The 13,555-nt window shown below is 43.9% G+C and overlaps 1 protein-coding gene across 1 annotated transcript in view; it reads right to left on the minus strand.

Annotated features, from left to right (window-relative positions):
* cdh13 (cadherin 13, H-cadherin (heart)) overlaps positions 1–13,555 on the minus strand; it is a 971,374-nt gene that overhangs the window by 116,849 nt on the left and 840,970 nt on the right. The window lies entirely within an intron of this gene.

A 13,555-nucleotide genomic window follows, 5' to 3' on the forward strand; every position in this document is an offset into this window, starting at 1 on the left:
GTTTGGGTTAGGGTTGGAGTTAAGGCTGACAGACCCATGACTTCCAAAGTGTTAAGCCTTACATGCAGTTCTGGTCACCACACAACCAGAAGCTTTGGACAAAGTGCAAAGAAGGTTCACCAGGATGTTGCTATGAGGACAGGTCTCTAGTTGGAGCTTCCTAGTCTCATTTCTTAACGTCAGAAGGCACAAAGAATAGAGAAAGAGTTGGAGAGAAGGTTAACCAGGATGTTGCCTGATCTCGAGAGTGTTGACTATGAGGAGAGGTTGAATAAACTAGGATTATTTTCACTGGAAAGACAGGGGAGACCTGATAGAGATCTACAAAATTATGAGAAGCATAGACAGGGTGGGTAGCCAGCAGCTTTTTCCCAGGGTGGAAGTGTCAATTACAAGGGGACACAGGTTCAAGGTGAGAGGAGGCAAGTTTAAGGGAGATATATGGGGAAGTTTTTCACAGTAAGAAGTCTCACAACACCAGGTTAAAGTCCAACAGGTTTATTTGGTAGCACAAGCCACTAGCTTTTGGAGCACTGCACCTTCATTGCTGCTCCTTCATCACTCCTTCAGCACTCCGAAAGCTAGTGGCTTGTGCTACCAAATAAACCTGTCGGACTTTAACCTAGTGTTGAGAGACTTCTGATTGTGTTTACCCCAATCCAACGCCGGCATCTCACATGAAAGCTTTTCATGCAGAGAGTGGTGGGTGCTGGAACGTGCTGCCAGAGGCGATGGTGGAAACAGACACATTGGCAACACTTAAGAGGCATTTGGATGGGAACATGAATAGGGAGGGAATAGAGGGATATGGTCCGTGTAAGGACAGAAGTTTTTTTTGTTTAGTTCGGGCATCATGATCAACATGGGCTTGGAGTGCCAAAGGGGCTGTTCCTGTGCTATACTTTTCTTTGCTCTTTAAAGTGGATTATATTGGCCTTCTAGCCTTGTTTTAAATCATAGAACTAGCATCCAACCTTCACCACTTGGTTGTGCTTTACTTTATTGTAGACTCCCAGTATAACCACATAATTCTCATTTTATTATAATTTTAATGAAACCAGTATCAGTTTACCAAATCCCTGTAACTTTATTTAGAGTAACTTACAAGTAAACATTAATGGAGAGCATTGGGGAAGGTCAGGTCTTCTTAGTCTTGTTACATAAAATTGAGATTTACTCTCTGGATCACAGAAGTTAAAATTGACTAATTAAAATACCCAGTGCATGATTTTCAAATGATATTGTCCCAACATGCAAAGGTCCATGTAAGGGAAAGATGCAGGATGTTCACTGGAACTCACTATTTGGACATTAGACATAGAATTCTACAGTGCAGGAGGCCATCGAGTCTGGACTGACCACAATCCCCCCCCAGGCCCTGTCCCCATAACTTCATGCATTTACCCTTGCTAGTCTCTCTGACACTAAGGGACAATTTAGCATGGCCAATGCACCTAACCCGCATATCTTGGGAGGAAACCAGAGCACCTGGAGGAAACACATGCTGACACAGGGAGAATGTGCAAACTCCACACAGACAATGACCCAAGCCAGAAATTGAACCCTGGTCCCAGGTGCTGCGAGGCAACAATGCTAACCACTGTGCCCCCGTGGCACCCAGACTGTTCTTTGTCTAAATTCTGAACAGAGTGATAACAAAAGCATTGGATAGAGTGACTGCAAATGAGCGGGACACAATAATAGACTATAGATAAACGGGCTGTACTTTTAGGCAGTACTTGGAAAAAATTTGAATTTTGCAAATGCAATGGATTCACAACACTAGGTAGGCCATCTCAGTTGTGAATGGTGGGTCAATTTAAGAACTAGTGGCAAAAAATTCAATTTATTTTCTAATTTCATATCCAAAGCAAACTTTGAAGGACCTCTTTAGGCTTTCAATTCAATTTGGATCTCACATTTGGACGTAAGCATTTAAGTGTTTTCTCCTAAGCACCTTGAAGGAAATACGTAGAAGATGAAGAAGAATAAAGTAGAAAAACGATCCTGCACACTACATATGAATAATTTATCATTATATATTCAGCCGTGTCAAAGAGGTTTAACCTTGAGTTTTTCAGCTGATACCAAATGAAGCTTATTGAGTTTAAAAGATATATTACCCTCCTTCACATTTGAGAGGAAAGTGGAGCAATAAGGGAAGGGCTAAACACATTTGAAATAACCAGCTTTGTTTTTTGTTTCTTTTGAATGGTAATTGTTATTTTAAGACACACTTATCTAACAGCTGTGGCACCGGGTCCTGTCTGGAGGTAGAGTCTGAACTGAAACCAGAAAGAAACAGTAAGAAGTCTGACAACACCTGTTTAAAGTCCAACAGCTTTATTTGGAATCATGAGCTTTCAGAGAGCTGCTCCTTCATCAGGTGAGTCTCGATGATAAGCAGCGCTTCAAATGCTCTTAATTCCAAATAAACCTGTTGGGCTTTAATTTGGTCTTGTGAGACTTCTTACTGTACCCACCCTAGTCCAATGCCAGCATCTCCACATCACAGAAAGAAACAGTCAGAGAGAGTCCTTGGCCGTGGGGTCTCTCTCACCTTCATTCCCCAGTCATTTTGGCCTTAATACCCAATTTACTTTGAAGGCCCAGCATTGGTTTTGGTCTTGAAGCTAAACTTATTGGGTGTGAATGCACTTCACATCTGCTGTGAATTGTAACAGCACAAACAATCACACAAAATTATCGACATCTCAAAAGATTTGGGATATTTTATGCTCAGGACTTTGTGCTGGCAGGGTGCAGATTCAGACTTCAATAAATACATTGAAGTATTTACTCAGCTTCAATACCCCTGTTACTGATATCAAATTATTCTGTAGCTTTTTTTATGTTTTTTTTCATTCATTCCTGGGACATGGGATGTTGCTGGTTAGCCAACATTTATTGCCCTTCCGTAGGTGCCCTTGGAGGGCAGTTGAGAGTTAACCACATTGCTGTGGCCCAGGACTCACATGTAGGCCAGGCCAGGTAAGGACAGCAGATTTCCTTCCCATTAGTGAACCAGATGGGTTTTTCTTGACAACTAACAATGATTTCATGGTCATCAGTAGATTCTTAATTTCAATTTTTTTTTATTGATTTCAAATTCTACCATCTGCCATGGTGGTATTTGAACCCAGGTCCCCAGAACATTAGCAGAGTTTCTGGATTAATAGTCCAGTAATAATACCACTAGGCCATCGCCTCCATTTTATTAAGGATTATATCCAATGTTCTGACGTTATGGGGAGAGGGCAGGAAAGTGGAACTGAGCCACGACAGATCAGCCATGATCTTTTTGAATGGCGGGGCAGGCTCGAAGGGCTGGATGGCCTACTCCTGCTCCTATTTCTTACGTGCCGGGAATTGGACTAAAACCAATATTAGGAGCTTGGCGAAACCTTTTACATTTCCCCAAATTAACTGCACCTTGGTACTGATTAACATGCCAGATGATTATGTTTAAGTTTAAAAGGAAATATTAAGCTTCCTCACATGCATAAAGAAAATCCCAGTACTTGGTTCAACCTTGTTAAATAGAGTGCCGGCATTCACAGTAATCTTATTTCATGAAGAAAGGCTTGCTTTAATATTGTATAGCAGAAGAGTTTATGAATGAGAAAATCCCTCATTCCTTCTCAATGTGTAATCACCTCAGGATATAAAAAAATTTAATGAATGACTGGAAAAATAATTTTTTTTTAAGGATTCCCAGTATAAGATTATCAACTGAAAAGAATTTAATTGGCCTACAGTACAGCCCTACTCTTTGAAGCTAAGTTAAGTTTATTTATTGGACACAAGTAGGCTTACATTCACACTGCAATGAAGTTACTGTGAAAATCCCCCAGTTGCCACACTCCAGGCATCTGTTCAGGTACACTCAGGGGGAATTTAGCATGGCCAATGCACCTAACCAGCACGTCTTTGGACTGTGGGAGAAAACTGGAGCCCCTGGAGGAAACCCACGGAGATATGGGGAGAACGTGCAGAGTCTGCACAGACAGTGACCTAAGCCGGGAATTGAACCTGGATCTCTGGCGTTGTGAGGCAATAGTGTAAACCACTGTGTCACTGTGCTGTCCCCATTAGCAATGATTTACAATTGTTAACAATTATTGCACAGAAATTCTCTTAAAGAGGAGAATATGAATAAATAAAGAAAATAATTTTGATATTCTGCTTCATGTTATGCCCAAAATCTTTCTTAAGAGACAGTGCTAGGAAAGATTTCACTTATTTGTTACTAGCTCATTCATTCTCCTTACCTGTTCCTATGGTTTTCACTAAATGGCTCCCTGCTTCACTGGAAGCCAATCCTGTCAATCAAAGTTCAACTTAAGGCCAAAATTTCAGAACCAGCGGGATCCAGAGTAATTTCTCGAAGTTTGGATTATAGCCTGGAAGTGCATTCAATGCGGGAGAGTTGTTTTATGGTTGGGTCACCACCACGGAACTAACGCAAGGTTCCCGATGGTTCTCCAACTGGTGAGCAAGTCCACTGTTACCCACATTAATTTCTGACCAATGACCATTAACATGAAGACACGCAGCTTCATTGTAATATTCCAATGACCACTGTGCCTTTTTGAGCAGATTGGTTGCCCACTACTCATCCTGCCTTCATTCAAACAGGAAGTGAACAGATTCAAAGTTCGTGGGCTTCCTTGTTCAAACTTTTGGGGTGGAATTTTACAGCTTTGCTCGTCTGGAAACCGTCAAATCCCACCCAAAGTCAATGGACCTTTTCATAATCTGCCCCTCATCTGTGGGCAGGAAAGTAACATTCCGGCCATAATCTCTGATCTAACCACAACCATTTTGAGAAATTAAGATTCACCCCTTGATGTTCTATTCAAATTGAACATATATTTTTATGTAACTTATCCTCACTGAGGCCAGCACCTATATCCTCTGTTTCCTTGGTGACAATTTTATGGCATAATTATGTCATCTTTAAAATTGAGAAGCTTCCTTAATTGCAAGAGATTAAACACGCTATGCCTAATGTGTGTGTGTGATGGTTACGAGTTAAAATTTTACCTTTCTTGATTCAGAACATATTGTGAGTTCTACACTTCCCTCAGGTTCGGAATGTTTACACTGATTTCTGCCCACTTCACCTTTGGGCGTGTTCTAAATGAACTTGCAGGAAATGTGAGCATGTCTTGATGTTGGCACGGAGGATATTTCAGGCTAATACTATGCACTCACCAGGCTTATTCAATCTCCAGCAGAACTATTCCACAAAATACCTAAACTGAAACCATTGTTGAACTAACCAATACCTCATCTATCTATGCTTGTACCTTGCTCATTACAGTGAACTAAATCAGTGCTTTTATCTTTGAAGGGTCACACTGCCAACCTCATAAGCCTTGGAGGCTAATCTATCTTTCCACAATGCGGACTCCATGACAGGCAGTCTGCATTAAGAATATTGTAAAACTCTCTTGTGCTGCATTGGTTGCATGCCATATAAGAAATACTGCTGTTATAGTGCCCTACCTCCCTAGACCTGGGTGGCACAGTGACGCAGTGGTTAGCACTACTGCCTCACGGCGCCAAGGACCTGGGATCGATTCCTGGCTTGGGTTACTGCCTGTGCGGAGTCTGGACGTTCTCTTTGTGTCTGCGTGGGTTTCCTCGGGGTGGTCCGGTTTCCTCCCACGTGCTGAAAGACGTGCTGGTTAGACACATTTGCCACGCTAAATTCTCCCTCAGTGTACCCAAACAGACGCCAGAGTGTGGCAACCAGGGGATTTTCGCAGTAACTTCATTGCAGTGTTAATGTAAGCCTATTAGTGGCACTAATAAATAAACTTTAAACCTGCAAAAAACAATAAATTTGCGGTATGCAGGAATTTTCTCCTCATTCTTCTAGCAGGTTTACAATAAAAAGCTGGCTAGCAGATTTCGCTGACATCCAGTCATCTGAAGTGTGGAGGTGGTAAGAAAGGATTACTATAACCCTGGTTCCATTAGTTGCTATCCTACTGTGTGAAGGAACTGATGCTTCCGTGTTCTGGAATACGAAGAAAAATATGACTTTTTATCCACTGGGGGCATTCTGAATCAGGCTACAAATAGCTTATGTGCTGTGCTTGGAGATTGAAACATATGGCATGCATCGTTTCAAAGAATGACCCACTGCAAATGGTCAGATATTAAAGAATATGAACCTGCCAACCATTGAGAGAGCCATCAGCTGCGCCATTGGACATCTGTCCTGGCAGGCAAAGGCAAAGCTAACAAAAGCCTGCAATTCTCTTGACTTCTGCTGGAAACTGCTGGTAACCACGGGAACAATATTAGATTCCTTCACTGTTGCAACATCTAAATGGTCTCCCACAGGAACATAATATGTTGATATGTGCAATCAGTATCCTTCTGAGAGTTCAACATCACATTTCAGGCAGCAGAGATAACACATTCACAGATTTCCGAGATCAGCCTTGCTGAGGCTTCACTGTAATTTTAAAAAATTTATTCATGGGATAAGGTGCCGCTGTTTATTTATTGTCAATCCTTAATCGCCCTCGTGAAGATGGGGGTGAGCCGCCTTCTTGAACTGCTGCACTCCATGTAGTGTAGGTACACCCACAGTGCTGTTGGGAAGGGAGTTCCAGGATTTTGATCCAGCGCCAGCAAGGGAATGTTGCTATAATCCAAGTCAGGATGGTCGGTGTTATTTGGAAAGAAATTTGAAGGTAATGGTGTTCCCATGCATCTGCTGCCCTTATCCTTCTAGTTAGTAGAGTCTCAGGTTCAGAGACGATTGAAAATTTATCTTGGCGAGCTTTTGCAGTGCATATTATAGATGGTATGCCAATGGGTGTCAGTGGTGGAGGGAGAAGGTGGTGGAATGGGTACCAATCAAGCAGGCTTCTTCATCCTGAATGGCATCAAGCTTCTTGAGTGTTGCTGGAACTGCACTCATCCAGCCATATGGAGATTGTTCCATCACACTCCTGACTTGTAGATGATGGACAGGCTTTTGGGGAGTCAGGAGGGGAGTTACTCCTCACAGAATTATCAGCTTCTTACGTGCCCTTGTCGCGACAGTATTTATACGGCTCGTCCAGTTAAATTTCTGGTCAATGGTAAGCCCCAGGACATTGGGGGATTCAGCAATGTTAGTGCTATTGAATGTCAAGGAGACATTGTTAGATTCTCTCTTGTTGGAGATGGTCATTGCCTGACATTTGTGTGGCACAACTTTCCACTTGTCAGCCAAAGCCCAATATGGTTCAGGTTTTGCTGCACATGGATACAGACAGCTTCAGTGTCAGAAGAGTTACAAATGGTGATGAACATTATATAATCATCCGCAAACATCGCCAATTCTGACTGTTTGATGGAGGAGAGGTTATTGATGAAGTGGCTGAGGATGGTTGGGTCTAAGACACTACCCTGAGGGACTTAACAAGGTAACAATTAAGCTGGATGAAATTATAAGGAGCCTGGGTAGAGTAGATAGGAAAGAACTATTTTCATCAACAGAGGGGTCAATAACTGGGCACATAGATTTAAAGTAATTGTCAGAAAGAGTTAGAGGGGAGTTGAGGAGTAACATTTTTACCTTAGGATGGAGAGTCAGAAACTCAGCCTGAAACTGGGTAGAGACAGAATCCTTACCACATTTAAAAAAGCACTTAGATCTGCATTTGAAGTGCTGTAACCAAGAGAGTCATGGTTCAAGATTTGGAAGGTGGAATTAACTCTTTTTCAGCCAACGTGGTATCACGGGTTAAACGGCATCCTTCTGGGCTGTAAATCTTTTGATGTTTCTATTTTGCAGAGTCTAGAACTAATAGTGGTCAGCAAAAGGCTCAGAACTTAATGTGGAACTGGATGGAGCACACAAGCTCTTCAATAAAAATTTATGCAATAATTGAAATGTATTCTTCCAGAGGAAGCCATCAGCAGATCACTGGTTTAGTTGCAAAGTGCCTGAGAATACTGACTGAGATACAATGCAGTCAAAAAATAATTTAGCAAAAGGCACGATAACAAAGCCCTCGACGTGTAGACATTTGGGCTTAGATTCCCCGATCTCAATCATCCCACCACTGCTGCCAATGAGAATGGAAAATTTCCTGCACAGCCAAAACTCCATTCACTGCAGCAGGAATGGAGAATCCCAGCCATGTGCAAGGCCAGAGAATTCCAGCCATTTCAAGTGCAGGAGGATTGACTGATATGGTGCAGGGTACAATTCTTGTGCAGATCATAGAATCCCTACAGTACAGAAAAGGCCATTCAGCCCATTGCATCTGCACCAACTCTCTGATAGAGTATCTTATCCAGGCTCTCAGCCCCTCCTTATCTCCATAACCCCACACATTTCCCATTGCTAATCCATCTAACCCATACATCTTGGGACACAAAGGGACTATTTAGCATCAACAGTCAACCTAACCTTTACATCTTTGGACTGTGGGAGAAAAAAATTGGAGCACCTGGAAGAAAACCGCACAGAGACAGGGAGAACATGCAAACTCCACACAAATAATCACCCAGAGCCAGAATTGAACCAGAGTCCCTGGAGTTGGGAGTCAGCAGTGCTAACCATTGTGCCACTGTGCCTGCCATTTTTTACAGAGATACTGGAAAAGGCTCAGAGGGAGTCACGAGAATAGTGACCTGCTCACAATGTATTATTATCATAGAATCCCTATTGCAGAAAAGGCCATTCAGCCCACAAACCTGTGCATACTGTTGGATGTTTAGGAATTCATTTAATCATAATGGATGTGATGGCATGAAATTTCTATGCCTCAATATCATTTTTTGAGAGCAATGACAAGCTCTGAATTTGATTTAAAAAGGAAGACTAAATCAGTCTGTGTGTGGTTGAAATTCAATTGATCTTTAACAAATTTATTTTCATTTGCTGTTGCAATGCGTGCAGAATTTATTATTTCACGTACATCTGGTGTTGGATTTCATTTTCTCTGAAATACTTATGTAGTAATTTACATGGAAACAGATTACTACATCTTTTAAACACTTACACTCCTCATTATGTCTTCAATCATTAAGATCAGGTCAATATGCAGGCAAATTAAGAAATTTCTGGCAATAATTCAAATCCACGTAGAAGCTGATTGCTTCGATTAGGGCTTTATGCATTGTTATGATCGTCAATTAGACCCTAGAATGTGGTGGGAGATTGGTTAGGGACCAATGAACTTTTGTGGAAAATAGATAAAGGCTAACATTCAAGACACTTGATTTTGGAATGAAGCCACAGGATTCCATAGGATTTGAACAAAAATGTAAATTCTACAATAAGTTCAGAAAGATGAAACAAATTAAAATATATACCTAATATTCAGGGTAAGTAATTATGGGTAGCTCGGTGGCCCAGTGTTCAGCACTGCTGCCTCATCAGGAACCCAGCTTCAATTCCAGCCTCGGGTTACTGTATAGACGGATTTTGCACATTCTCCCCATGTCTGTGTGGGTTTCCTCTGGGTGCTTCAGTTTCCTCCCACAGTCCAAGCTGTGTGGATTAGATTGATTGCCCATGCTAAATTGACCCTCGTGTCAGGAGGATTAGCAGGGTAAATATGTGGGATTATGGGAATAGGGCCTGGGTGGGATTGCAGTATGTGCAGACTTGATGGGCTGAATGGCCTCCTTCAGCATGGTATGGATTTTATTATTCTATGAAATATAATGTATGTTAGGAAGTCGAGATAGTTTAAGTAATTTATAATTATATTGTGCGTTAGAAAAAAGTTACAAGCGTAAGTAAATTTAATTTTTGTTTTTGTATTTGCATGGTAAGAAAGGGTTAATAACTTCAGCTTAGTTTCATATTAAAAAAGGCGTCTGCAAATCTGTACATTTAGTTTTACTTTAAACATTGCCTACATTGTAATGCAGGTTTTACAACTTTAAAGCAAACACAGGGTATAAAAAGACTGACCTGTTAGTGACCTGAAGTCCATACTGAAAAGCAGAAACATTTGAACTTCAGCTTTGGAATCTGGTAACTCAGAGGCAAGAAACATTTCACAGAAACTGTCAGAACAGGCAGGATAATGCACAGGGACAGGAAGCCAGTCCCAAGCTAAAGAACAGAAAGTTCTAGAAATGAGTGAATGGGAGGGAGGAAAGTTTCAGGAAGACTGTGAAGTCAAAGGAAGTTAAGGTAAGGAGCAGAGAGAGACCCCAGTTAAAGACAGGGTTGCAAGGTGCAGACCTGAAGGTGTTGGCTAGTAGGAAGCCATACAATGAGGTGATCCCAAGTTTGGTGACACTTTAATACAGCCTGTGAAACACTGATGTTCTGTTGGTGTGGCTGGGTACCTGAGGAATTGTGTGGAAGCTTGAATGCATATGGCAATCCAGGACAAAGAAATATCAAAAAGAGAGGTTAACATCCTGGATGTGGATCCTTGGTCAAGGCATCCGAGCATTGCTTGGGAGAAGATTCCAAGGTGTATTCTGGAAACGTAGGGTATAGAAGCAGAAGTAGGCCCTTTGAGTCTGCTCTGCCACTCATTTTGATCATGACTGATCATCAAATCCAATATCCTGATCCTGCCATTCCCCTTCACCTGATCCCTTTATCTTCAAGAGCTATATCTAATTTCTTCTTGAAATCACAACATTTTCTGTTATAGTGAATTCCATAGATTCACCACTCTCCGGGTGAGGAAATTTCTCCTCACCTCAATCCTAAAAGGTTTACCCTTTACTCTTTATCCTCAACGCCTCTACTTTCTCGGAAGACTAAAGAAATTTGGCACACCAGCTATGACTCCCTCCAATTTTTACAGATGCACCATAGAAAGCATTCTTTCTGGTTGTATCACAGCTTGGTGTGGCTCTTGCTCTGCCCAAGGCCGCAAGGAACTACAAAAGGTCATGATGGTAGCCCAATCCATCACGCAAACCAGTCTTCCATCCATTGACTCTGTCTACAATTCCTGCTGCCTCAGAAAAGCAGCCAGCATAATTAAGGACCCCACGCACCCCGGACATTCTCTCTTCCACCTTCTTCCATGGAGAAAAAGATACAGAAGTCTGAGGTCAGGTACCAACTAACTCAGGAACAGCTTCTTCTCCACTGCTGTCAAACTTTTGAATGGACTTACCTTGACTAAGTTGATCTATTTCTACACCCTAGCTATGACTATAACATTACATTCTGCACTCTCTCATTTCCTTCTCTATGAACAGTATGCTTTGTATAATGCGCAAGAAACAAGTCTTTTCACTGTATGTTAATATATGTGACAATAGTAAACCAAATCAAATCAAATCAAACTCTGAACCCTAGTTCTGAACTCCCCCAATATTAGGAACTTTCTTCCTGAATCCACCATGTCTAACCCTGTTAGAATTTTTAAGTTTCTATGTGATCCCCTCTCAGTCTTCTAAACTTCAATGAATATAATCCTAACCAACTTAGTCTCTCCTCATATGACAGACAAGTTATCCCAGGAACTACCTAGCAAACTTTCATTCTACTCCCTCTATAGCAAGGACATCCTTCTTCAGATAAGGACACCAAAACCGCACACAATACAGATATGGCCTCAGCAACACCCTACACCATTGCAATAAAACATCCCTATTCCTATATTCAAATCATCCCCCGATAAAGATCAACGTTCCATTTGCCTTCTTTATTGCCTGCTGTGCCTGCACATTTAATTTCAGTACTGATGCACAAAGATACCAAGATCTTGTTGAGTATCTACCTCTCTCAATTTACCTCCATTCAGGTAATAATCTGCCTGCCTATTTTTGCTGATAAAGTGGATAACCCCACATTTATCCACATTTTATTGCATCCGCGATGCAGATGCCCACTCACTCAGCCTGTCCAAATCACACTGAAGCATCTCTGCATCCTCCCCACAGCTCACCCTTCTACTCAACTCTGTATCATCTGCAAATTTGGAGATAATGGGCCCGATTTTACCAACAATTTGTCCCCGTTTTCGGGCGCAAAATCGTGGTAAGTTTGGGTGTGAGGCCTTTATCGCGATCTGCACCTGAGTCCGCACAGATCGCCACTTTACGGAGGCCTGCGAATGGCCCAAATTGGGCGCAACGACGATTTAAGTGCATTTGTGTACATTTAAATTGAATTAATGAACGGCCCACCCAACTCTATCAGCATTTCCCCCTTTACCCCCCACCCCGTTCGCCAATATGGAACTGCGCTTTTAGGGACCTGCTGAATAAAAGTCTGAGTCAGGTGCTCCAGCCTCCGAAGAGGGCGTTCAGTGTTTGCAACTGTTCTCTGACTCAGATCAATGGTGAGGGTGGGAGTGAAGACGGATCAGATCATTCTCTGGTTTCGTGGGGGGAGGAGGGAAGGAGGGGAGTGAGGTCAGATCGTTGTCTGGTTGTGGGGGGGGGGGGAGGAGGAGGCAGGTCAGATGTATCTCTGACAGGGCAGGGGGAGGGGCTGATCATTGTCTGGTGGTGGGGGGGAGGGGCTGATCAGTGTCTGGTGCTGGGTGGGGGGGAGCTGATCATTGTCTGGTGGGTGGGGGGGAGAGCTGATCATTGTCTGGTGGTCGGGGGGGGAGCTGATCATTGTCTAGGGTGGGGGGGAGGGCTGATCATTGTCCGGTGGGTGGGGGGGAAGAGCTGATCATTGTCTGGTGGTGGGGGGGAGGGGCTGATCATTGTCTAGGGTGGGGGGGAGGGCTGATCATTGTCCGGTGGGTGGGGGGGAAGAGCTGATCATTGTCTGGTGGTGGGGGGGAGGGGCTGATCATTGTCTGGTGGTGGGGGGGGGGAGCTGATCATTGTCTAGGGTGGGGGGAGGGCTGATCATTGTCCGGTGGGTGGGGGGAAGAGCTGATCATTGTCTGGTGGTGGGGGGGAGGGGCTGATCATTGTCTGGTGGTGGGGGGGGAAGAGCTGATCATTGTCTGGTGGTGGGGGGGAGGGGCTGATCATTGTCTGGTGGTGGGGGGGGGGAAGAGCTGATCATTGTCTGGTGGTGGGGGGGGCGCTGATCATTGGCTGGTGGTGGGGGGGGAGGGGCTGATCATTGTCTGGTGGTGGGGGGAGGGGCTGATCATTGTCTGGTGGTGGGGGGAGGGGCTGATCATTGGCTGGTGGTGGGGGGAGGGGCTGATCATTGTCTGGTGGTGGGGGGGGAGGGGCTGATCATTGTCTAGGGCAGGGGGGAGGGGCTGATCATTGTCTGGTGGCGGGGGGAGAGCTGATCATTGTCTGGTGGTGGGGGGGGAGGGGCTGATCATTGTCTGGTGGTGGGGGGGAGGGGCTGATCATTGTCTGGTGGTGGGGGGGAGGGGCTGATCATTGTCTGGTGGTGGGGGGGAGGAGCTGATCATTGTCTGGTGGTGGGGGGGAGGAGCTGATCATTGTCTGGTGGTGGGGGGAGGGGCTGATCATTGTCTGGTGGTGGGGGGAGGGGCTGATCATTGTCTGGTGGTGGGGGGAGGGGCTGATCATTGTCTGGTGGTGGGGGGGGAGGGGCTGATCATTGTCTGGTGGCGGGGGGGAGGGGCTGATCATTGTCTGGTGGTGGGGGGGAGGGGCTGGTCAT

This window comes from Carcharhinus amblyrhynchos, chromosome 4, assembly GCF_965287045.1.
Source record: "Carcharhinus amblyrhynchos chromosome 4, sCarAmb.v2.hapA, whole genome shotgun sequence".
NCBI lineage: Eukaryota > Metazoa > Chordata > Chondrichthyes > Carcharhiniformes > Carcharhinidae > Carcharhinus > Carcharhinus amblyrhynchos.